A 27256-nucleotide genomic window follows, 5' to 3' on the forward strand; every position below is an offset into this window, starting at 1 on the left:
CAATTTTAATTGAAAATTTCAAGTTTCATCGAATTTTAGCATTTAATGCAATTCAAAAATTTATTGGCACCAAACACGTGAGAGATGTAAAGGATACATACCATATCGCTCTGGTCCCTGGGAGAGGGACAGGAGCGATTTAGCATTTTGCTCTTGAATTTCTCGCCTTTTACGTTCAAAACCACTTCCTCTACGTTGAAACTGGCATCTTCATTGGGAATCTTGAATTTGATCGATTCAATGTTGTAGATGAATGCCTCTTAAGATCATTATCGCCCTGGTCCCTTAGTGAGGGACAGGAGCGAACTTTGCATTTACTCCTTGGTCTTCGCCTCCTTAATCACCAATTTGCATCACAAGGCAAGTAACAATTTTATCCTTTCATTCCACGCGTACTTTACTTGTCCTTTACAAGGCAAATTTGATATTCAAGTGAATATCGCCCTGGTCCCTTAGTGAGGGACAGGAGCGAACTTTGAATTCTAGCTCAAATTTGTCATCTTTTAACCTTAACTCTTTGTTCATCACCTTTCAAATGACATTTCGGATCTTGTGTAACCTTGCTTTGATGTGATCTAGAAAAAAAATGATTGATTTTGTGAATATCGTCCTGGTCCTTGACTGAAGGACAGGAGCGATTTTGCATCTTTGCTCAAGTTAATCACTTTTTGACGTTTGGTTCCTTGCTTATCATCTTCTCAAAGACATTTTCGACCTTTTGCGACCTCGCCTTGACGTGGTTTTTGAAAGAAATGACCAGTCTAGTGAATATCGCCCTGGTCCTTGACTGAAGGACAGGAGCGAACTTTAGTCTATGGTGCAAATCCTCTATCATATTGATATCAAATTGTCTTCAAGGCGTAAAATGGTGCCCTTTATTCCTTCTTGAACGTTTGAAACGAAAGTGGCCTTCAAAGTTTAAGCATATTTGACTATTTCGCTCTGGTCCCTTAGTGAGGGACAGGAGCGAACTTGGGTAATTTCATCAATTTCATCAATTTTCATGGGTAATTTCATCAATTTTCATGGTCCTTGCAACTTTGTTCTTCTTCGAGGCGTTCCAAACATCATTGCCAACTTGTACCTTGGCTTGGAGTGGTTTAAACTTGGAGGAGAATATTAGATAGCCTTGATTTCGCCCTGGTCCCTGGCTGAGGGATAGGAGCGAACTTTCACTTATAAGCTCATTCGTGCTTTGCCAGCTTTCAAATTTGTCTTCAACGGACTCATTATGCTCCCCTTCACTTATCTTTAACATGAGACTTGCTCCAACTTGGTGGGAAATTTGTCTTAAGAAGAAATCGCTCTGGTCCCTTGGAGAGGGACAGGAGCGCCTAGGACAAAATAAGCTTCATTTGGTGTCTTGCAATCTTCAAATTATATTCAATAGATTCGTTACGCCTCCTTTTACTTGCCTCAAACTTAAAAACTCATTTTACTTTGCCAAAAACTTGTCTTATAAGGAAATCGCTCTGGTCCCTGAGAGAGGGACGGGAGCTATCATTAAAATTCGCCCTAGTCCCTGGCAGAGGGACAGGGGTGATTTTGCTTCTAGGGCCAATTTTCTCCTTCGAGGTACAATCAAATTATATTCAACGAGTAAAATGTACCTCCCTCGTTCTTCTCAAATCGCAAAATCGTTCAAATCTTTCAAGGACAAGGCAATTTTGGATTTCAAGCTCCGGTCCTTCAGTGAGGGACAGGAGCGATTTTTGTCCTTGAGAGCAAATGTTCAACTTTTTATTGCAAACGGTTAAATCCTGGCGTTCCATCATGCTAATTTCACCTTCCATTACAACCTTGATGCTTCAACTTGATCAAAATGAGGTCAAAATGGTCTAAGTGAGTCATTTCGCCCTGGTCCCTGGCTGAGGGACAGGAGCGATTTGGCCTCAAACTTCAAAAATTTGCCATTTGTGAAACTCAAAATCTTCAAAACTTTCAATTCACGTTCAACTGCATCTCCTGGCGACCCTGCACAAGACAAATGAAACAAATTAATAACCAAGATGCACAAAATTATGATTTTCGCCCTGGTCCCTGGCTGAGGGACAGGAGCGATTTTGCTTCCACAGGCTAAAATATCAAGATTTTAAGACCTCAGTCACTTCACAAGGCATAATTAGGCTATTTCCAATGCCTAGGATCAATTATCAAAATTTCCAAAATTTGGTCAAAAAATTCACCCGGACAAAAATTCACAATTCCATCATCAACACTTAGGCAAAATTCGGACTTGCATTCAAAATTCCGACTGAACCTAGACAAACTCATTTGACCCCCTGACGGATTCACCCTATTTCAAAATTGCATCCTACAGGAGGAAGCTCAACAATCACTCAAAATTGGACTGGATTCTGGCTTGGAAACATCGAAATAGAAACCCTAAGGCTTAACCCTAGTCCAGGCGACTTACTCACCTATTCAAAACCCTAAAAGCAGAGAGAGAAACAGGCAAAACCGAGCAAAAAGAGGGGGTCCCCATTTTAATGGGGCGATGTGTGAAATGGTCACAACATACACATCAAAGAAAACCAGTCCTCACACCCTACATATCTTCTAAACAAAAATGTCAAAAACTGCTCTCAATTTAAAGTTTGTATTTTATGTTTTCAAACCTATGACCATAGAAATTAAAATAAAATTCTATTTTAAGGGGTAGTTGAGGTCTATATCAAAATAGGATTACTATTGTATTTCCTTAAATACACTTTCTAGTCAATAGCTCTAATAGAATACCTGGTGGTTGGTAATAGTCAAAATTTACTTCGGATCCTTGTTAGTCTGGATACTTTGTTCTCAATATTTTGTTCCATTGCACATTGGGATTCTAAACATTCCGATGTAATCTTTTCCTTCACTACAATATTCTACATCTGAATATCTTGAAATGATGCACGAATTTCAAGTTGAATTTCTACTGCAGAGGCCTTTCTTGTGATAAATTTATGATAATATTGGTGTAATATGAACTGCTTATAGACTAGAGACCTGCTACAGCGTAGCAGCTCTTACGTTTTTTTGTACAAATGATTGATAAATATCTGGGTAAATAAATCTCATTTAATAGAATTATTCCCCTTTCTAGGAGAATTTTCAGAAATCATGCCAATAACAATATTTTTCAAAAATCTACAATCACTCATAAAAAAAAAGTCCCTTAAAAAAAGAAGAAAGATCACAATTCTTTGACAGATTTTCAGATAGTTATAATTTTGTGCTAATTACAGCAGAAACAATTAAAATTTTCATTTGAAAGAAAACAACTATATAAATTTTAACCAGTACTTTCTAGCTTTTGTTTGTTCAAAATCATTTCAATACTCTACACCTAAAAAATAATACAGTACTTATTTCGATTGTAAATCTTACTACCACTCCATCGCAAGAATATGCAGGAAAGCAAAACATTTTGCATAAAATTGTCCAAAAATCATTGTATTTATAAACATACTGGAGAATCAAACAAAAAGAAATCTTAAACTGAACGCTCAACCTTCCAGAGAGATAGTGAATCAAATCTTGGCTAGATAAGAGCCAGGCAATTACAAGAAATAAGTAGAGTACAGAAGGAGAAGATACACAACACGATGATTAGGAACAATGCACGAATTTCAAGCTGAATCTCTATTGCCAAGGCGTCTCCTCTGATAAATTTATCACAGTATTTGTGTAATATGAACTCTGTATAGACTAGAGACCTGCTACCGCGCAGGAGCTCTTACAACTTTTCTTGCAGGTGATTGATAAATATCCGGCTAAATAAATCTTGTTTAACACAATTATTCCCCTTTCCGGGAGAATTTTAGGAGATCAAGAGTCCTAATAACAATTTTTTTCAAAATCTACAATCATTCATAGAAAAAATTTCACTTAAAAAAGAGGAAATACCATAATTCTTTGAAAGATTTTCAAAATAGTTATAACTTTGTGCTAATTACAGCGGAAACAATTTTAGTTGTCATTTAAAAGAAAACAGATATAAATTTTAACCAGTACTTTCTAGATTAACCTCTATCATGTTAAAATTATGTTCAACGAAAGTAAGAGAAACAAAATTTCGAGTAGATTTAGCTATTTTGCATAAAGTTGTTAAAGAAAGGGATTGTTTCAAAATCCAATGGAGTTGGATACATTGACTACTCCAAAAGATGGAGAAAAGATCTTATCAGGAGGTTTGTCAAATGGTAAGAAATCTTGAAATTTGACTCTCCAGGTGTTGCTATATTAAAGCGATGTTGTATATTAAAAACTAAATTCGCATGAAACGGATGAGAATACAATAGTATTGGAACCAGATAATAACCAGAAAAGCGATGTAGACGATAATAAACCATGAATGCGGCTTCTCATGTACTGCCATGTGAGTAGAGTCGCCTGGAACCTTTACAGATGACCGAGTTTTCGTTTCCGTTGTGTTTGACAATTCAATAGATCAAAGCTCCTAAGGAGTAGCCTGTGTCAGAGGATGCTGGGATTTAGTTCCTGCGACCACAAGTCAAAAATGAATTTCTATACCAAAAAAATTGAGGTGTATATTGAACAATATTATCACATTTGCTAATCATACTTTTTCTGCTCACTAGCTCTGGTGGAATGCTTGGAAGTTTAAGTCTTATACGACAAAATTAGAGTGAAGAAAAGAGTTTAGACTAGAGATAAAAATTAAAGACAAGAACAGGAGAAAATTATTTTAAAGCATCATAAATTGCAGCATTTTTAAGTGAAGCGTGAAAGAAATGTACGGAAAGAAAAGTCAAGTGATATAAAGCATATGGGAGGCACAACACCAAACTCTCATGTGGTAAATGGATTAGGATTAGCTCAGAGATAACTGTTCGAGACATGCAGAATATGAAGTGAAGAAAGAAAAGACAGGGCGCCATACTGTCTGTGTCTACTGCCATGAGCACCGCCATGAGCATCATCGCTATAGTCGCCATGAACACTGTCCTTGGGAGCACTACGGCCAAGAAATGCTCATAGTTTCTCTCTAATGCCATTTTCGTTACAAAAAGCTCCGGAATGATGACAACTTATTCAATGATGAATGGACACAATATTTAAAGAGTTTTGTAGATTTGTGAGAAAGCCTCTTATAGAGAATTTTTGCTTACCCCTTGCGATAAAGCTCTAATGTTTTAGAACTTCGGATATACGGTTATGAAAAGTAATAATATTATATTGTGAGAAGGTTAAGATGGCGACATTAATAGTGGTCATTTTAACCGATGCAACGAACCTGTGAGAAAAAGAATAAAATTAGTTCAACAATTAAGGAAGAACACAGTTAAAATGTTGGATTTCGAGTGAAATAAGACAGCTAAGATGATTGCAGCTGTTCTCATGAGATGAGAAGAGTAGTGGATTATTGGAAATGAAGAATAAGATGTCGATCACAATATAAATTTATTTCTTTTATTTGTAGTTTCTTTTGGACTACTATTTTTTATTTATTATATTCAACTTTGTTCAATATAAAAATATATTGGACACTTTGAAAAGACAACTACTTCCTATTAGTTCACAATGTTCATTAAGTTAAAGATGACACAGAGTAAAGTTAGTTTCAGTTGAATTAGTATGGGAGGGAGAAACCAATTGGAATGGAGAGTATGATAGTAGCGTAACTAATGTTCAAAAGTTTTAGGGGTCAATCAGTTGGTACCATATAAGTTCTTATCTATATTATCTTTCTTATACAAATGTGAATGCTTGAGAATATTGTGCTTAAATAGCCAATGTTTTCTTTATACACACTATATATTTCTTGCAAGCCTGTGGGCAGCTACATGGCTTCATAAAGCAACTGGGAATCATAAGTAATTCAATTACTTGACCGGTAATATAGATTCCATGGGTGGAATAGGATGTAGCATGAAAGAATAGATTGAAGTAGCTACTATAGAGAGATTGGTTTTGATTCAGATAAGACCTCTGTCCACTGCAAGAAAGTCTCCAAAAGTAACACTACTCAGCTCTTGCATAAAATCCCCAAAGAACACCCTACTGCTAAAGAGAGAACAAACAGCTAAACCGACTGATCAAACAAAAATATATAGTAGAATCCATAGTAATCATCATCTGAGAACATAAAAGAAAACCATGAAAGAACACGTCATTCGCCCGTCATGAGCAGCATAAGAAAATTATCTTAATTTCAAGACTTCACAATTTTCTTAACGTAAATTGAACCCAGGTGGGTGTATACACAACAACAAACTGTTTATGAATAAAAAAGCAGTGATCTGTTGTGCATAATGAAAGAACTCCTTAAGGTGACAAGATTAATATCTCCTCATACGTAAAAAGGAAGCAAACAATAACATATCGATGTATAAAAAATGGCCCTGTGAGATAAATGAATTGATTAACAAGATTAATTCCTAAAATGCTTCATTAAGTGAAGGGGCATGGGGTTAAATGCAATGAGGTAGCGATCCGAATACAAACAGAAGCATAGCGAATGGATTAAAGAGGATAGAAATTATATTTACAAGGACAAGCATTACTAATAATCAATAATAAGAGTCGATCACAAACAATTGTTAAAGGTCCTGAAATGAGTCGCCACTTTACAAGGAAGGTGGCCCATGGAAGAGACATACTGCCAAGGTCTGCCAACAACAATGACATGCATCCATCAGCACTACATCACAAAGAATTCCATCTTCATAAGAGCCAATTTTGAATACTAAAAGACAAGATTTATCTACAAGAACACTATGATTCTTTCTTAACCAATTAATCTTGTAGAGATTAGATTTTGGAACACAAGCAAGATGTAATTTTTCGAGGTCATTTCTATAGTCACCAAATTATCAGTAAACCCACCATCTATGATAACCTTACATACTTTGTCCTTACATTTACATTTCATTCTGAAAACACTTTTCCTCTTCTAATCAACTTTAGGAGTTTCCTTGTCCTTAGATATTAAAGTTCTTCTCAGCATTAGGCTCTCTCTTGATTTAGTCTCAATTTCTTTTGACCAAGGCTTTACTTCTTCATGGGTTGCCATCACCCTTTTAGGGTATTGAGGGCAATCTACAGCCTTGTGGGATTCATCACAATTAAAACACTTCAAGCGCTTCCTTTCCCTTGATAGCGGCTGTCCTTGTCCTCTACCTCTAAAGATTCCCCTTCCTTGAAAATCTGGCTTCACACTTTCATCTGGGTCTACTTCTTTAGTAGGCTTGGAGGAACTCCCTCTTCCTCTGTTCTGGTAGTTATCACCTCTCTTACAAATTTGCCCTTTCGATTCAGCTTCTCTTCTGCCCTTAGTGCATATTCATCAGCTTCATCCATCATACATACTTTTAGAAATGTGAGATCATCATGAAGTTGAAATTTAAATCCTCTGACATACCTAGCTACTACTTGCCCTTCACTTTCTTGTATATCCGTTTGAATTTAAGGCCTCATTAACTGTTCAATATAAGCCTGTACTAACTGATCCTTTTTGTTTCAAATTTTGGAATTATTTTGTTGGTGTTGGAAATAAGCCACACCCGGACCGACGATGGACTGGTCCAAGAGGGGCCAGTAGCTCAGTGGTAGAGCACTCCAGCAGCGTATGGAAGGTCCTAGGTTCGAGTCCTAGCTGGTCCATGTCTCAACATGGTATCAGAGCTAGGTCCAGGCTAGGAGCCCCAAGCACACGAGAGGTGTGGCTTAAGGGGGGGTGTTGGTGTTGGAAATAAGCCACACCTGGACCGACGATGGACTGGTCCAAGAGGGGCCAGTAGCTCAGTGGCAGAGCACTCCAGCAGCATATGGAAGGTCCTAGGTTCGAGTCCTAGCTGGTCCATGTCTCAACATATTTAAACAACTTTAAATAGTAACTAGAAGAAAAAAATCAAGCTCTCAAATGCTTTCGCATCTTAGACCAAAGCCTTGCACTCATTTCAGATCATCCTCATCAATATTCTCCACTTCAAAGTACTATTTAATTCTTGGCCCCTATCTAGAAATTCATTTAGGTTGAACTCACCTTTAAAATAATAAATATCAATCTTTATTTTAAAACTTCGGTTTTTTAAGGTTTGTATAAGTATCTCCATAGGGTCTAAAGAATTAGCAACATTCCTATGAAGACCAGTATTTCTCCTGCCCCTTCTTTCCAACATGGACTCCCCTCTGGCCCATTGTTCGCTACTCTGATACCAAAAATTGATGCAAATTACACCTCTGCCCTTTGCAAGAAGGCTCCAAAAATAACACCACTCAGCTCCTGTCTAAAATCCCCATAGCACACCCTACTGCCAAAGAGAGAACAGACAGCTAAACAGGCTAAGCAAATGGAAATATAAAATTGGATCCATAGTCATCATCATCTGAACACATAAAAGAGAACTATGAAAGAACACAAAGATAACAAAGATTCAGAAATCTTTTACATTAAACCCAACAATTTTGTTGCTTCTACACATCAAAGAAAACTAGTCCTCACACCCTACATATCTACTAAACAAAAAAGTCAAAAACTCCCCTTAATTTAAAGTTTGTATTTTATGTTTTCAAACCTACGACCACAGAAATAAAAATAAAATTCTATTTTAAGGGGTAGTTGAGGTCTATATCAAAAGAGGATTACTATTGTATTTCCTTAAATAGACTTTCTATTCACTAGCTCTGATAGAATACCTGATGGATGAACTCTTACAAAAGATAATTATAGAGAAGATAAAAGTATGAAAATGCTGGTCTACAATTAAGAATGACGTTCCAAATCTATGAGCCACTAATGGGGTTGGTATTTGTCAGAATTTGCTTCAGATCATTGTTAGTCTGGATACTTTGTTCTCAATATTTTGTTCTATTGCACATTGGGATTCTAAAAATTCCGATGTAACCTTTTCCCTCAATAAAATATTCTACATCTGAATATCTTGAAATGATACACGGATTTCAAGCTGAATTTCTACTGTGGACGCCTCTCCTGTGATAAATTTATGATAATATTGGTATAATACGAACTATTTATAGACTAGAGACCTGCTATGGCGTAGTAGCTCTTACGATTTTTCGTACAAATAATTGATAAATATCTGGGTAAATAAATCTCGTTTAACAGAATTATTCTCCTTTCTAGGAGAATTTTCAGAAATCAACACTGCCAATAACAATATTTTTAAAAAATCTACAATCATTCATAAAAAAAAAGTCCCTTGAAAAAAGAAGAAAGACCATAATTCTTTGAGAGATTTTCAAATAGTTATAATTTTGTGCTAATTACAGCAGAAACGATTAAAATTTTCATTTGAAAGAAAACAACTATATAAATTTTAACCAGTACTTTCTAGCTTTTGTTTGTTAAAAATCATTTCAATACTCTACACCTAAAACATAATACAGTACTTATTTCGAATGTAAATCTTACTACCACTCCATCGCAAGAATATGCAGCAAAGAAAAACATTTTGCATAAAATTGTCCAGAAATCATTGCATTTACAAACATACTGGAATATCAAATGGAAAGAAATCATAAACTGAACGCCCAACCTTCCAGAGAGATGCTGAATCAAATCTTGGCTAGATAAGAGCCAGGCAATTGCAAGAAATAAGTAGAGTACAAAAGAAGAAGATACGCAACACGGTGATCAAGAATAATGCACGAATTTTAAGTTGAATCTCTATTGCCAAGGCGTCTCCTCTGATAAATTTATCACAGTATTTGTGTAATATGAACTCTGTATAGACTAGAGACCTGCTACCGCGCAGGAGCTCTTACAACTTTTCTTGCAGGTGATTGATAAATATTTGGCTAAATAAATCTTGTTTAACACAATTATTCCCCTTTCCGGGAGAAATTTAGGAAATCAAGAGTCCTAATAACAATTTTTTTCAAAATCTACAATCATTCATAGAAAAATGTTCCTTAAGAAAGAAGAAATACCATAATTCTTTGAAGGATTTTCAAAATAGTTATAACTTTGTGCTAATTACAGTGGAAACAATTATAGTTGTCATTTGAAAGAAAACAGAGATAAATTTTAACCAGTACTTTCTGGATTAACCTCTATCATGTTAAAATTATGTTCAGCGAAAGTAAGAGAAGCATAATTTCGAGTAGATTTAGCTATTTTGCATAAAGTTGTTAAAGAAAGGGATTGTTTCAAAATCCAATGGAGTTGGACACATTGACTGTTCCAAAAGATGGAGAAAAGATCTGATCAGGAGGTTTGTCAAATGGTAAGAAATCTTGAGATCCGACTCTCCAAGTGTTGCTATATTAAAGCGATTTTATATAGTAAACACTAAATTCACATGAAATGGATGAGAATACAATAGTATTGGAACTAGATAATAACCAGAAAAGTGAACAATAACCAATGTTTTCTTTATACACATTATATATTTCTTGCAAGCCTGTGGGCAGCTACATGGCTTCATAGAGCAACTGGGAATTATAACTAATTCAATTACTTGACCAGTAATATAGATTCCATGGGTGGAATAGGATATAGCATGAAATAATAGATTGAAGTAGCAACTATAGAGAGATTGGTTTTGATTCAGATTAGACCTCTGTCCTCCAAGAAAATCTCCAAAAGTAACACTGCTCAGCTCTTGCATAAAATCCCCAAAGAACACCCTACTGCTAAAGAGAGAACGAATAGCTAAACTGACTGATCAAACAAAAATATATAGTAGAATCCATAGTAATCATCATCCGAGCACATATTTAAGGAAACCATGAAAGAACACATGTCATTTGCCCGTCATGAGCAGCATAAGAAAATTATCTTAATTTTAAGACTTCACAATTTTCTTAATGTAAATCGAACCCAGGTGGGTGTATACACAACAGCAATCTGTTTATGAATAAAAAGGCAGCGATCTGTTGTGCATAATGAAAGAACTCCTTAAGGTGACAAGATTAATATCTCCTCATACGTAAAAAGGAAGCAAAACACTAACATATCGATGTATAAAAAACGGCCCTGTGAGATAAACGAACTGCTTAACAAGATGAATTCGGAAAATGCTACATTAAGTGAAGGGGCATGGGGTTAACTGCAATGAGGTAGCGATCCAAATACAAACAGCAGGATAGCGAATGGATTAAAGAGGATAGAAATTATATTTAAAAGGACGAGCATTACTAATAATCATTAATAAGAGTTGATCACAAACAATTGTTAAAGGTCATGAAATGAGTCACCACTTTACAAGGAAGGTCGCCAATGGAAGAGACATACTGCCAAGGTCTGCCAACAACAATGACATGCATCCATCAACACTACATCACAAAGAACTCCATCCTCACAATAGCCAATTTTGAATACTACAAGAAAAGATTTATCTACAAGCACACTATGATTCTTTCTTAACCAATAAATCTTGTAGGGATTAGATTTTGGAGCACAAGCAAGGTGTAATTTGTGAAGGTCATTTCTATACTCAACAAATTATAAGTAAACCTACAATCTATGATAACCTTACATACTTTGTCCTTACATTTACATTTCATTCTGAAAACACTTTTCCTCTTCTAATCAACTTTAGGAGTTTCCTTGTCCTCAGATGCTAAAGTTCTTCTCAGCGTTAGGCTCTCTCTTGATTTAGTCTCAATTTCTTTTGACCAAGGCTTTTCTTCTTCATGGGTTACCATCACCCTTTTAGGGTATTGAGGACAATCTACAGCCTTGTGGGATTCATCACAAATAAAACACTTCAAAGGCTTCCTTTCCCTTGATAGCGGCTGTCCTTGTCCTCTATCTCTAAAGATTCCCCTTCCTTGAAAATCTGGCTTCACACTTTCATCTGGGTCTACTTCTTTAGTAGGCTTGGAGGAACTCCCTCTTCCATTGTTCTGGTAGTTATCACCTCTCTTACAAATTTACCCATTCGATTCAGCTTCTCTTCTGCCCTTAGTGCATATTCATAAGCTTCATCCATCATACATACTTTTAGAAATGCGAGATCATCACGAAGTTGAAATTTAAATCCTCTGGCATACCTAGCTACTACTTGCCCTTCACTTTCTTGTATATCCTTTTGAATTTAAGGCCTCATTAACTGTTCAATATAAGCCTGTACTACCTGATCCTTTTTGTTTCAAATTTTGGAATTATTTAAACAGCTTTTAATAGTGATTAGAAGGAAAAAATCAAGCTCTCAAATGCTTTTGCATCTTAGACCAAAGCCTTGCACTCATTTCAGATCATCCTCATCAATATTCTCCACTTCGAAGTACTATTTAATTCTTGGCCCCTATCTAGAAATTCATCTAGGTCGAACTCACCTTTAAAATAATAAATATCAACCTTTATTTTAGAACTTTGGCTTTTTAAGGTTTGTATAAGTATCTCCATAGGGTCTAAAGCATTAGCAACATTCCGATGAAGGCCAGAATTTCTCCTGCCCCTTCCTCCCCAATTAACATGGACTCCCCTCTGGCCCGTTGTTGGCTACTCTGATACCAAAAATTGATGCAGGTTACACCTCTGCCCTTTGCAAGAAGGGTCCAAAAATAACACCGCTCAGCTCCTGTGTAAAATCCCCATAGCACACCCTACTGCCAAAGAGAGAACAAACAGCTAAACCGGCTAAGCAAATGGAAATATAAAATAGGATCCATATCATCATCATCTGAATACATAAAAGAGAACTATGAAAGAGCACAGAGGTAAAAAAATATTTAGAAATCTTTTATATTCAAAACCCAACAATTCTGTAGCTTCCAAAATTTGTAGCTTCTTCACATCAAAGAAAACCAGTCCTCACACACTACATATCTGCTAAACAAAAAAGTCAAAAACTCCCCTCAAAAAGGAGAAGGAAAAACAAAATTAGCAACTGTCCAAACTGACAGTTGCCACCCCAAAAAGGAGCACACGAACAACTAAGAAAAGCAAGTAAGTGATGGATAGTGGGAGACTATCAATTACGTAACCGTTACATCTTCTCTTCCTTGGAAAGGTCTGGCAGTTACATTAGGTTTTGGTTTGTCTCATCTTAAAAAATAATTCTGTCTTGTTAGGGTTATCTAATAATTGTTTCTTGCAAATCTCTACTCTTTTTAAAATTCCATCAGCATTATTGACAGAATGACACAATTTGTGCAGACTTTTGTTGTAAATCACTAGCCATGGTTTCACCGAGTTTTATTTTTCTTTGGAAAGTGTACACAGAAAAACCATTTTTGGTTGTGTTTTATTTCATTCTAAAATAATTCTGTTGTTATCTGCTAAATGAAGGCATCGGTTCTGTGGTGTTGGCTGTTGACAATGAAAGTGATAAAGTTATGACTGATGTGAGCAGGCTATTGGCATTTTTGAGATTTCTATTTATTGGTTCTATATATCCGCCTTACTTGATGAACTTTTCTCATTTTTAATATGAGCTTGTCTGTTTCTCACTGATAGTGTCATTCTAAGATGGAGTAGTTTATTCCATGAGAAAGAACTTACCAAAATAATATATTTCAATATTGCAGACAGGTTCAATATTGTATACATCTCAACTGTATAGAAGTGTTACTATTAGTGTAAATTGTTTTAAACTTTTAGTAGGAGATTATTTTTTACATCCACAAAAGTGTTTATACATTGATAGGATATAGCTTGGATATGTGATCCATTTGTGTTGCGTTAATGAGCTTAAGGTCTTAGCACATTTAGTGTTGCATAGCACAATGCCAGTGCATTATGCACAGTTTTCCGTAACAGTGGCTTTTGTTTGTTACAATTGCACATAGGTAGAATGCATAATCCTATTAGTGAAATTTCATGTAGTAATTTAATTGTGTGTGAAAAAGCTATTTGCAATCCAGTAAATGGTGTTTTGAATATTTTTGATATGATTGAATATTTTACTGGGAATGGTTTGAGTGGAAAAGTATGCACATAACAGTATATGTATATATGTGTGTGCACTTGTGTTCCTGTGGATGTATGTGCTCTGGAATCTCTTCCGGAAACTGTTGAAACCCCTTTGGGGGAACTGGCAAATTGCTGTACTGCATTTAGGTTTGAGGCATCCTTCTTCATCAGCCTCTGAACCACCATTATCATCTGCAATACCAAAATGCTACCTGTCACTGCCTGCCTTCCTCCTATCCCTAACTATTTTGCTTAATCTCCAATGCCAGACAATATGTTGTCATCTGAATTATATTAATGAGCTCTTTACCATGCACATTCTTGAGTAATATGTTCCAATGTATTAATAAGCTACATATGTCTAGTTTTCATGTGAACAACTTACTATACTTGATCAGAATATAAACCTACTATTTAAGATTCAAAATAATAGGGGATGCATGGTTAAATGGAGAAATCCATTTACGTTTGCTATGTACAAGGGTGCTGTGATTCTTTGCAAATTGCATTGTGCTGGCTCTTGGTGTAAACCTTATTGGAGTTATGCTTGCCATATCTTTCTGCGATAATTAACTGTTTATGATGGTGTGGTTATAGATTGTGGTTTTTCATATTTTTATTCAAAAATCATACTTAGGCTGTTAAATCTTAAAATTTTCATTCACAAGCTTGTGCATTTACCAGGAACTTGTTGGTAAACTACTTGGTATATCATGTAATTTTATCTTTAGATGCAATCTAGCAATATGATATTGGTTAGATCATTTGCATGTAAGCATATTGAGAGGTCTTATTACAGGTCCAACAAATTCTAAGCTTGGGCTACGGACAACTACAGCCATTATATTTGCTAGATTGATCTTGGTGCCTCCTGCTGATATCCTGGAATTATTACTTTGGCTGCCAGATTAGGGTTTTTACTTGCAAATGACAGAATGTTTCAATTTGTTCTGCTATGCACACAATGCCCACTTCGATTCTCGCAGCCTGCAGGTAATTCAATCACTCTCTTATGTATCATATATTAATACTCTTTTGGTATTAATATTCTAAATTTGTGTGATATTAATGTTCACTTGATGATCAAGTGTTAAAGAGTTTTTGAATATCCTCTTTTTAGTATTGCTGAAAGTAAAACAAATTACAGAGGATAATGAAAAATAGAAGACAGTTTAGCATATAAGACAGAGACGTTCCATCAGAGCATGACAGGCACAGGTAAGAACCATGCTTGGGGATAAGATTACGAGTCTAGGGCTCAAAAGTGATAGCCACTATATAGAGAAAAACAACAGTATGCAACAACTTACAGAACCTCAGAAGATAATTAAAAAGACGTGACCTAATCAGATCCAATTACTCTTTGGCATTCTTTTGTAGAACAATATTCAGAATATCATCAGCATGACTGTCAAGTAACTTCTCAAACCAAGATAGTCCATGAAAATCTCACTCTCAACCAGGGTTGTCTCGGCTTCATGATCCACAAATATATTAATCAGCCTACCCTCCTGAGCTTTAAGAGCAACATGAAAAATAATGAACTGATCCAAGCCACTATCCAAGTTGGTATCCACTACACCAAGCAGACAACTGGCCTCTAACAACATGATATGCATACAGAGCACTCTGTCTGAGGTAGTCTTTTTGGACAGTGATGGAATTCTAAGTAAGAAACTTGTAGAAGTGTTCCTTTGTCACTTTTGGCATCAAAGTATATTGCAAAGACCAAGAGGAAAGAGTGACCTTGTTTGTGACCTTGTTTGTAAGTGATCTCCTCTGTTCCAGAAAAATTCCAAACTTTTTGAGCATACTTACAATAAAAACAAGATGGAAATTGGAAACACTTGTCCATATTATACACAGGAAAAAGGGCCTATACTAAACCCAAAAGAAGACAAAGTGGCGTCTTTTTTGATGCAATAACAACATAAAACACTACTTTTGTGGTTGGATACGGATCAATATCTCATCTATACATAACATGCCCCATCCCCACAAAAGGATCATTATGTTCAATGCCCCCCCCCCCCCTCGGGATACGAGGGTCATTTTGCAAGGAAACAATATTGTTACATGCAGCTAGAGCTTCAAGAGTTGAAAATCAAGATAAAATCGACGATGCTATTGTTGGAACTTTGGCAGATCCAAAAGTGGTAGCACCCAGGAACTTGCCCTCTTAAATATCATTTTCAGCACGTTAATCTTTAGTTGAGATTTTTATATATTTTGTAGACTGTTTCTCTTATGATCAGGAAAGATCTTGGAATTGGAATTTATACCTTTGATCTTTTGTTACAGGCAAGAACAGGCATTACAGAAGATCATTTTCTACCGTTTAATCCTGTTGACAAATGTACAACAACTACCTATGTTGCTTCCAATGGAAACTGGTATCGGGCGAGCAAAGGAGCACCACCGCAGGTAAAAACTAATCTCTATTTTAATATTTTATGAATTTGAAATCCTTCTAAATGCGCTCTGCTTAGCATTTGCTAGCGCGTAGATTTCTGCTCTGTTCAACTAAATGGTGTGTTTATTTGTTCTTAAAACTTCGACATTTTGTGGGACAGTTTACTGACCTATGCAATATGTTTTCAAGATATGAGAAATAAGGTGCATTCAGTAATTGATAAATTTCCCGAACGTGGAGTTCGTTCTCTTGCTTTAGCTAGACAGGTATGCTAGTCTTAATTTGGCATCATCTGAGAAGGTGCAAGGTTTATTGCCATTCTCCCATCAAACAAGTTTATTTCAATTTTCCGTGTAAAATGGTTAGTGGAATCTTTGGGTAAGGTCTCTTTGATATGCCAACTGCAGGAAGTACCTGAAAGAGCAAAGCAAGTGCTGGAGGTCCAAGGCAATTTGTTGGTTTGCTTTGATCCTTCTTGCCATGATAGCGTTAAAACAATTCGCCTAGTACTCAAACTTGGTTTGCTGTCTCTATTGAATGCCTGAAACGAGTTATTTTCTTCTCTTTTTAAGGAATGAGCTTTAGTGTCATGATAGGCAAGGGCAACGCACCATTAGATAATCATGGCTTTATTCAGATAATCATGAATGATCTTCCAGTCTTTACCAGGAACTTTGCTGCCCTTGTTAATATAGGTTTGACACAGTGTACATTATTATAGTGTCAACCTATTTTTTGTATAGGTTTGACACAGTGAACATTATTATAGTGTGAACCTATTTTTTAAATCACTTCATTTGGTGTCATCAATACTATCCGTAAATCTCCCAGTTTAAAATGATTGGAACAGTTCGCATCTTTCATAGCAATTTATATTGAAACAATCTTGGAAATTCATTTCATTTCAATGTGGAAATCAGCACACTCAAAGGTTCTTAACAACTCTAGTAGTTGTTCTATGGTGCGTGTCTAACAAACCAAAGCAATGGCTAACTTTTCCACATCACTAAGTAAGTATGGATCTAGAAAATACCCTTTTGCCTTCATCTCCCAAGCCAATTTCTCAAGCTTTCCATGGATCTCATGTGTCTGTCGATGTGGTCCATCTCCAACACACAAATCACTTACCATTTTATTGCCTTGAATCAAACTGCATGCAGGGATCTTTTTAATTCCTTTACCATTTGAACCATTAATTCAAAGATTTCCAGAGCATTCTTGCAAAATCGATTTTGTGAATATACTGCAATCTTTGCATTCCATTAGACCACATTTCTTTAAGGCATTTTTTCGAATAGTTCACGTGCCTTGTCTATACTTCCACATTTTCCATACATGTCCAACAGCATTTTCACCTATTATGCTTTGATGGATGATCAACCCTGTTACAAAGCTCCCATTTTGGCCCGGGCGGGGAGGGTCCTGGTTTTACAACCGTCAATTTCATTTGCTTGAAAAATTCTTAAGCCTTGCCAACAAATCCATTTTATACATATCTTGCAATTATGGAATTCCTTGAGATCACATCTGTTTGAGCATTTTGTCAAACAGTTCACTTGCCTTGTCAATGCTTCCAAATTTTTCATAAGTCTACCATGTTTGTTGCCACTACAACATCTGAACAAATTCCCTATACTTTATGCTGTGATGGATAGCTGTACACTGTTCCAAAGCTCCCATTTTGTACAGGTTGGGATGCTGCCGCCAAAAGTTGCAGACTCTGGCTTTACACCTGCCAATTGAATTTGCTTCAATGATAGCATTCCGTCAGAGCACATTTTCTTGAGGCATTCTGCAAAATGTTCATATGCCTTGTCTATGCTTTCACAATTTGCATATCCCGCAATCACAACATTTTGCATATCCAATCCTTGTATATCATCCTTTGATTAAATATTTGGGTAGAGATTGTATTTCACAACATTTGGTAGTGAAACTGCGAATTTCTCAACAAAATGACCATTTATCACATTTGAAATATCATAGAGGGTAGAAAGTGATGGAAACTGGAGAGATCGTGAAAGAAGAGGATAATTATAGTGAAGTAGACTAACTTTGTGGCTCAAAGAAGAATGGGAAGCGATAACACAGTTGAGAGAACTGGCATTCCTAAGAAGAACAGAGCGAGTTGAAGAGCACAAAAGAATGGACGAAAGGTGGAGAAAAATACATATCACAAGAGATCATCCTACAATTGTATCACAAGAAATCAAGAGGGATAGAGTTACATAGGCGCACTCGATACAATCAAAATATCTCATCCTCATATGATGAAGTTCCTCCCCGTGTAATTTGTATAAATGAGTTCATGGAGGGGGTAACATTCCTCTCAAATGGACCATGTTTACGAAACTCATATTTTCCACCATGTATATAAAGTTGTTCACTCTCTAGATCACCCATTGATTACAATATGGATATTTTATAATGGATTTCTCCCTTTTTGTAGAGTAGTGTTAAACGGAGTATAACGAGATGGGGAAGTCATAAGATATTGTGGTTGCCCACTATGATCACATTAAATGAAGGTGAGCCAAAAAATGACTAAAACAAATCTGTTCCATAGATCTTTTAAGAATAATTTATTCTCGTGTATGATTTTTTGTGCACTACAAGATTTTTTTGGGTAGAGTATAGTATAACATGAATAACCTAAAATTTTTAAAAACAACTACCGTCGATCATTTACATTAATAAATTATTATTTTTAATCAATTGTAAGCTTGCAATAATTAAAGATTAACATGTGTCATCTTAATCAATTGTAAGCTTGCAATAATTAAAGATTAACATGTCTCATCTCATGGTCAAATGTGCTTCTACTATAATTACATAGTTTAGAATAAGAGTGATACCAAAGCATTAACAATTATTAAGAAATTTTAATATGAAAATGCTTTCTTTTTATATAAATATTAGCTAAAAAAAAATCATCATTAGAAAATGTTGATTTGATCCAAAACCAACAATATTATAACTTACCTAATGGATCCCTAACTTCTTCAAAGTAATGAGGAAGATGCGATTATGATCTTCATAATAGAAGAAGATTACAATATAACTATCACAACTTTTATCTAAGAATTTTTTCCATCACATAAGAACCTTTACAAAAGAAATGTCTCTAACTAAATATAAATCTTTAGAAGTTGATATAAAAAACTAGGAATTTTTTATATGTACTTATATATATAGAGTTAGTTAGTTAGTTAGTTATCACAAATCTAGATGAGAATGATTGAGATAAACAAATAATCTAAGGATAATGATGCAAAATTTACCATCATTTTTAATAAAGACTATAAGGATTAGAACATGCCACAATGTCAAGTTACTTGGGAGTCTAAGACTAATAATGAATCTTCAAGTTGCAAATATAATCTCAATGTTCATTATGATTTAATATCAATTTATGAGAAGAGTACATCTTTTTTATCTATTTTTTGAAGATCTCTACTATAATTGGACTAGTCTCTAACTCTATCAAGATTTTATCTCACCTCTACCGTCTTAGATTAATTATGCCCTTAACATTATTGTTAGTGATAATAAAACTTTAATTACAATCTACAAAGCATCCCTTAAAGGTGGATTCTTATTTCAATTTTGGTGATCATTCTACCATTATTAGTACCCCATGAGTTTACCACCTAAAAGGCTCATCCAACAATAAACCCAAAATACAAGCAACTAAATAGTTATACATCTTAAACAATTATTCAATTATCACAAGTGTAAAACAATGATTTAGAAATATACTCTATCATTGTTTTGGTCAAATTCTTCTTCTATGGTTTCAAAAATTCTCTTTCCTATTCCATCTTGATCTAGCTAATTTATAGCTATAATAATTTAAAATACCAATTACAATAACTTAAAATTTAAAATGTAGCTAATCTACAACTATCATTTTAATATCATCTAGGTCCTTAATTGATTCCAATTATGTTGTCTCTTTAAAAGTCATAGATAAATATTTATTTCAAATCTCCTAAAATCTAATTCAAACAAAAATCGTAACTTTTCCCTTAGTATTATCTATATTTATATATCAAAATTCAACCTAAATGTTGGTGGGTTTACCACAATGCCAAAAGACTAGCCTAGTAGTGAAGACAAACATTAAGGGTGTTAAATGAGGGGATATTATCCTTAAGAGGAACCATGAGGTGACACATCATACACATGGAGGCCTCACTATCTAAATTGAGTGCAAACCTACTATCATAATGGAGGAATATTTGCTAGATTTTCTTACACACTCTATCGGGATAAATATTGAGACCTTGAATATGCTACCAAGTGATGAACTTCATGATGACATAGGCCAACCTAGTGGTGAGGACAAGCACTAAGGGTGTTAAGGGAGTGGTTTCATCTTATAAAGGATCTACAAGGTAGCATATGGAGGCCCCACATTAATATAATATGTCATTTACAAATAACATCATGTAAAGTAATTAAAAAGCTTAAAATTCCATCCTCTCTCTCTCTCTCTCTCTCTCTCTCTCTCTCTCTCTCTCTCTCTCTCTCTCTCTCTCTCTCTCTCTCCCTTTGTGTATATATACACCCCGCTCTTTATCGCTCCCCGTATATTTCCATACTTCAATCTCTTTCTCTCTACTTCTCTCTCTTTCTCCCTCATCATCTCTCTCCCACTCTCCCCTATCTATCTATCTCTCTCCTTTTCTCTCCCTCCCTCTCTTTGTCTCCCTCCTCTCTATCTCTTCCCATATCTTCCTTCCTCACTCCCTCTTGATCCTCCTATGTACCTCTCTATCTCTACCTTTTTCTCCTTTTGTCCTCCCATATATCTCTAATTTTCTCTTTCTCTTTTCATATATCTCTATCTCCCCCTCTATATCTTTATATCTCCTCTCTTTTTATCTATCTTTATATCTCTCCCTCTCCCTATCTCTCTATACCTCATATTTCTATCTCTCTGTCACTCTATTTCACCATCTATATTTCTCTTTTTTCTTCTTCCTTTATATCTCTATATTTGTTCCTTTACATATCTCCCATTTTCATAAGTCTCTCTATCTCTTCATTTGTTTGTTTCCCTCTTCCTCTCTCACTATATCTTTATCTCCACCTCTCTCTCTCTCTCTCTCTCTCTCTCTCTCTCTCTCTCTCTCTCTCTCTCTCTCTCTCTCTCTCTCTCTCTCTCTCTCTCTCTCTCTCTCTCTCTCTCTCTAAACCTCTATATCTACATCTCTTTGCCTCCCTATCTTTATCTCTTCGTATTTATTCTTGCACGTCTCCATCTCCACCTCTACCTTTATATATCTCCCTCTTTCATAGGTTCTCTTTGTATATCACTTCCTACCTTTTCCTTTTCCTCTCTAGTTCTCTACCTCTTTCCATCTATATATATTTATCTCTTCTATCTCTATCTATCTCCTTCTCTCTAAATCCATCTCTTTTTCTATCTCCATCTCTATATCCTTAACCCCCTCTCTTTCTCTCTCCTACCCATTGTATCTCTCCCTCTCTCCCTTTCTCAAACATAACATGACCTTGTTGGTAATAGAGCCTAATTATCTTCTTGATTGAAAGGTTTTTTTAAGTCATGTTTGAATCCTTGTAAGTGGGTGCATAGTTGATTTAATATTTCTCTTAGTCCTCAATTGAAACATTTGTTGCACAAACAACATCATTTTCTTGATGGCCTATCAATTGACCTCATGTAATACATAAATGTATACAAAAAATAGACCAAAATTTCCCATACTATACCTCATGCACTACATAAATGCATGCAAAAATAGATCGAAATTTCCCTTAATTGAACTTCCAAACCTATTTAAAGTACCCATTGCACACCATGGTGTAATTTATAGTTAATTGAAATTTAATATTGTAGATCATTTAATTGATTATATGAGATTAAACATAGAATTTTAAATTTAGTTTAAGTTTTTTTATTAATATTAAAATTAAATATATAAACATATTTAAAAATGAGTAGAAAAAAATTACTGCTAATTTTTTATTTAAACAATGTTATATTTTTAAAGACTTACCTTAGAATGTGATGGTAAGTTTAAGAGCATGGATATTATTTTTTTCAATTTATTGGTCTTTTAAAAACTAAATTGTAATTACACTTTGATATATTATTTTTTAAAATTTATTGGTCTTTTAAAAACTAAATTGAAATTACACTTTGATATATTGAATTTGTATTGTGGAGATAGAATTTGTAGCATTATAATGATTTTTTTCATTAATCGCTTATAGACACGTGAGATATTTTAAAGTGTTATATTATTAGCAATAACTTTTTGGAGTTAAAAGATATGCTTGCAGTCAATTAGCCCCTACTTTAAAAAATATTCTTGGTAATAGCTTTCTTAAAGAACAAAGAGTATAATCTTGTGGTTATTATTGATCCTTCATTTATCCAATATGAAAATAAAATGGGGCTTGTTAGATTTAAAATGTGTTAGGGCTTTATATTAATTTACTTTTATATAGTATGCTAAAGTTCAAACTAAATGATATAGATGTATTTAAACAATGTAGATAATTTTGCTTTTAAAATATTAAAGGAGAAAAATAAATATAATAAATTATTTATTTTAATTTAATTCATTTTATAAAAATAGTGGCATTTTAAGAATACTTTTTCGTTTTTATGAGGCTTGTTAGATTTAAAATATGTCATGGCTTTATATTAATTTACTTTTATATAGTATGCTAAAGTTCAAACTAAATGATATAGATGTATTTAAACAATGTAGATAATTTTGCTTTTAAAATATTGAAGGAGAAAAATAAATATATTAAATTATTTATTTCCATTTAATTCATTTTATAAAAATAGTGGCATTTTAAGAATAATTTTTCGTTTTGTTATTGAAATTTGTAGAATATATTTTAGATCATCGCTTTTATTTTGATGATCCAAAATTGTTTTAGTTATTCAAATATGGGAGGTCTCATAGTCAAGGTAAATTAATGAAATCATAATAAAAAAACCTAACAAGTGATGTAAGTACACTTACAACATGTTTCGACATACCTATAACAATGTCAAAAAAGAGTAAAACGAGTGTGCTTGAGTTTGAAAGTGATTTTATAATGGTCTATAATATCATCACTGTGTATAATGATTTGATGATGGCCTATAATATCTTCACTATGTATAGAATTAGTTCTTTGAAGATCACACTTGTTGAAGGTCATATTTTTTAATGTGACAAAAGTTGAAAGGGTCAAATAGAAGTGAAATGTCTATAGAGAAAGAGGAATACTAAAATATTATCAAAGGAAAAGGATAAAGGTGTCTGGAATAACAAATCCTTTTCCCATTTATTGGTCACATTTCAGTTCAACAATTGTGCAAAATAGTATGACCAAGTCTTGAGAAACAAGGAAAATTTGATTAAGTTATTTGTAAATGACATTCTCCACATGTTTATGTTGGTGTGAATAAGGTATATTGTCAAACTAATTCCAATCTAGATCCTATTGATGCTTTGTTAATTTACCCTAGGAAACTTTTATGTTGTTTATTTCTTGTATATCATATCCTATGATTATTTAATTTGTTAGAATTTTTTTAATCCTATCTCTTCACCTTGCCTATATAACACCTTGCCTATATAAATAAGACATCTCTTTAAAATTTCCATCATTGTATCATTACTACATCCTAATTAACCAAGTATTTGTTTCTTTCTACTCTCTTCTAAAATGTTATTTTTAGTTTTCTAGGTGATATGAGTTGCTTGAATCAAATTTATGTAGATCAATGGATCTAGTGTATCAATTGCTATCTAAAAACCTAGAACTAAAAATTAACAGTACATTCAACCTACATCATCATCTACAATCTTTCACATACATTGGTCAAGAAGTACCCTAGCCATATTTATCCAACACAATGTTACCTAGGCTAGTGCCACGATGAGGCTAGAGGTGGTGGTTCCATTTTCATGTGCTAAAATATAATTTATTCTTATGAGGTGTAATGTTTCACTATAATATCTTTTGAATTCTAATAAGAATTGGGAAATTGGTTCCAAGAACCTTATAGTAAATTAGAAGTTTCCATTTTGTATTTTTTTATAGGATCCTAAAATTTTCGTCAAAATTATGCATCTGACTTGTACACTTTTTTATATTTTCCCCTTGATGATGTTACAACTTCTTTAGTTGATATTTGCACTACAATATTTAGTTCGAATTATATTTCTAATGATTTTTTTAGTCGATTGAACCTTGAAGTTATTAATTTAATATGTTGAGCTTACATCTCCTCTACATCCAACTTCTTTACAAACTAGATTTTCTATGACTTCTACTACTTTAGTTCAGTAAGATGTTTCTCATATTTTAGATTTAGTGTGATGTGATGACTACTTGACAGACATTATAGATTTGTTTTGTGCTCTTGTACTTTATATATAGAGAAAACATTTAAGGATATCCATTACTCTTTAATGATAGTTACATCACACTTATTATCATATTATCTTCATTTGTGAGGATTGTTCTTCATTATTCTTTTAGAGACTAAAAATATTCTTCTTAACATCAATATTCATTAAAGATTCATCACATTAATCATTAACTATCAATTATTATCATTTATAATTTATCACATCATTATCACTTTTTAACCATTTAAATAAATAATAGCTAATTATCTTCTTTTTCTTTAAATTGCATTTCATCTAATTAATCAATTCATTCTTAAAATTAGAAAATTGTTGATTACATTTTTTTAAACATGAGCTATGCTACAACTAAAGTCTCCTCCTTATGCAAAAATAGGAGACTTTGCAAAAAAATAGGAGATTTGTTTCATGTTTGAAATTTTTTTTGAGCGATGAATAAAAATAGGCTAGATGAATTTATTATTTTTTATTCTTTTTCTTTTGGGCTTAATTGTGCCAAAGTTTCAAAACAACAATGTTTTCATAACCGCGACCCAAGATTGCTAGTCAAATTAGTTTGCATAAAATGTGAAATTGTAGTTTATAAAACATAGACAACATAGTATTGCATTAAAAGTCTTGTAGTTGTGTTGGAAAATGTGAACTAGGAATGCTAGCCAAATAAGTTTGCATATAATGTGAAATTGTAGTTTTCAAAACATACTTTTGTATTAATGTGGTATTTTCTTGATGTTAGATACTCAGAGGCAAGGATGAGGTCTGTTAGGTTCACCCTTCTATCAATATTCTTCTCCAAATATCCTATAGAGGTGGGTTTCTTTCCTATGTAGGTGGAGAGGAATTATGTTGGTGAGGAGCTACTTTGGTGTTGGGAGCTCCTAACATTTTGTACATGTTTGGTTTAGGGTACTGATCCAAAACCCATTGTAAAGGTTTGGGTAACCTTGGTAAAATCCCCCCTCTTTTTTTACATGGTGCCTGGGTGATTTTGTAGCTAGATGGGCTAGTTGCCATCTAATTTAATCTTTTTAGAGGTTTTCTTCTGATTGTGAAGGTTTTGGGTCCTTTTGAAAACCCACAAAGGTTCAGGGGTCCTTGTTAAAACCCTTATTAGTGTTATTCTTGTTTTGGGTGAGATGTGTTTTATTCTGTTGTGTTGATTGATTAATCTTTCACTGTAAAAGGTTTCGAGGACCTTTCAAAACCCTTCTTATCTAATAAAAAATATACTATTGCATTAAAAGTCTCATAGTTGTGTAGCTTTTGTTTAACACAATCACAATTCGAGGGAATGACGTCCTTGACATTACTCCAAAAATCATAAAGTTGGTAAACATGTCATTGGGACTTAGTTATCTCATCTATCTCATCTTAATAGATGCATCCAAATAAAAAGATAGGGTAAAAAGGATACACATTGGATTCATGGGAAAGCCTTAATTGCCAATAATTTGAGTATTCAAGTTTCCAATTATTTGGACTATAACAATATTAGGTTTTAGATGAGCTTGGTTATTCACATTAGCCTAATGGCTTAGAAAGAGTCTATAGAGTTCCATCAAAGAATAAGAACAAATTGATAGATATCAACAACCTTCAACTATTTTTGATTTTTCAAAAGAAATTTTTATTGATATCATGTTTCAAATTTTTTTGTTTTGGCATGACCTGAACAATGATAGAACAAAAAATTATGATAAAATGGCAACATAGAAATAAGCTGAAAAATGCTTCCACTACATTAACCAATGACTTGTATTTTAAAATTATCAACTAGATAAAATTAGTGAACTATAACATGCCTTTAAGATTAGTTTATTGTTTCTAGCAACAAATAAACTTTGGTCTTATATTAGAGCTCAAATCACTTTTTATAAATAACTTATGTTTACACATTTTGTGCAAATCTGAAATCAATATCCTAATCCTATTCTATTATTAAACTACTAACCAAAATAATTTAATACCAAGAGGAAGATTTGTAAAAGGTCAAGGTAACACAAGAGGGTGAAAAGTAGGAACCAAAGGCTAGTCATTAAAAAATTGTGTTGATCCTAGAATGGGAAAAGTAGTCAGAGGCAAGATTGGAAGATTATTTCTCTATTGAGACAAAGAAGCAAGATGTTGCTAAAATGAATCACCAACTTGTTGTTGGAGATTAGTTGTCTGGCCAATATGTTCCTTGAATCTTTGATATATCAAACTTTGAGTTTGCTACACTTCAAATTATCGATAATATGTGGAGAGATTCTCCAATTTGATCACAAGAAGTTTCCAAAAAATTTTCAAGTGTCTAAGCTTTTAAATTTACTATAGAAAAAAATAAAATAGTCACACATTGTGCTTTTACACTACATTTGTGTTTCTTTCTAAAAGAGGGTTGCAATTAGAAGAAAAGTAAATTTTAGTAGAAACAAAATGTACATGAAATGAATGACATGAGAACTAGGAAAATAAAAAATCATTTAAAAAAAATAATTATATGTTTCTTTGAACAAGCTATTGAGACGTCTTTAATAAGTGGAGAGTAATTAAAACTTACAATTGCACCTTAGTGTGCAATGGGTGCATCGAAGAAGTGTGGAAGGTCAATTAGGGAAAATT

At 34.0% G+C, this 27256-nt stretch overlaps 1 long non-coding RNA gene across 1 annotated transcript; it reads right to left on the reverse strand.

Moving 5' to 3' along the window:
- Nucleotides 1-4058: 4058 nt before the first annotated feature.
- LOC131056272 (uncharacterized) lies at nt 4059-18630 on the reverse strand. The gene is made up of 2 exons (XR_009108597.1): nt 17278-18630; nt 4059-4485 (listed from the first exon to the last, which is right to left on the reverse strand). It is a non-coding gene; the product is annotated as an uncharacterized LOC131056272 (long non-coding RNA).
- Nucleotides 18631-27256: the final 8626 nt, after the last annotated feature.

This window comes from Cryptomeria japonica, chromosome 7 (genome assembly GCF_030272615.1).
Source record: "Cryptomeria japonica chromosome 7, Sugi_1.0, whole genome shotgun sequence".
Lineage (NCBI taxonomy): Eukaryota > Viridiplantae > Streptophyta > Pinopsida > Cupressales > Cupressaceae > Cryptomeria > Cryptomeria japonica.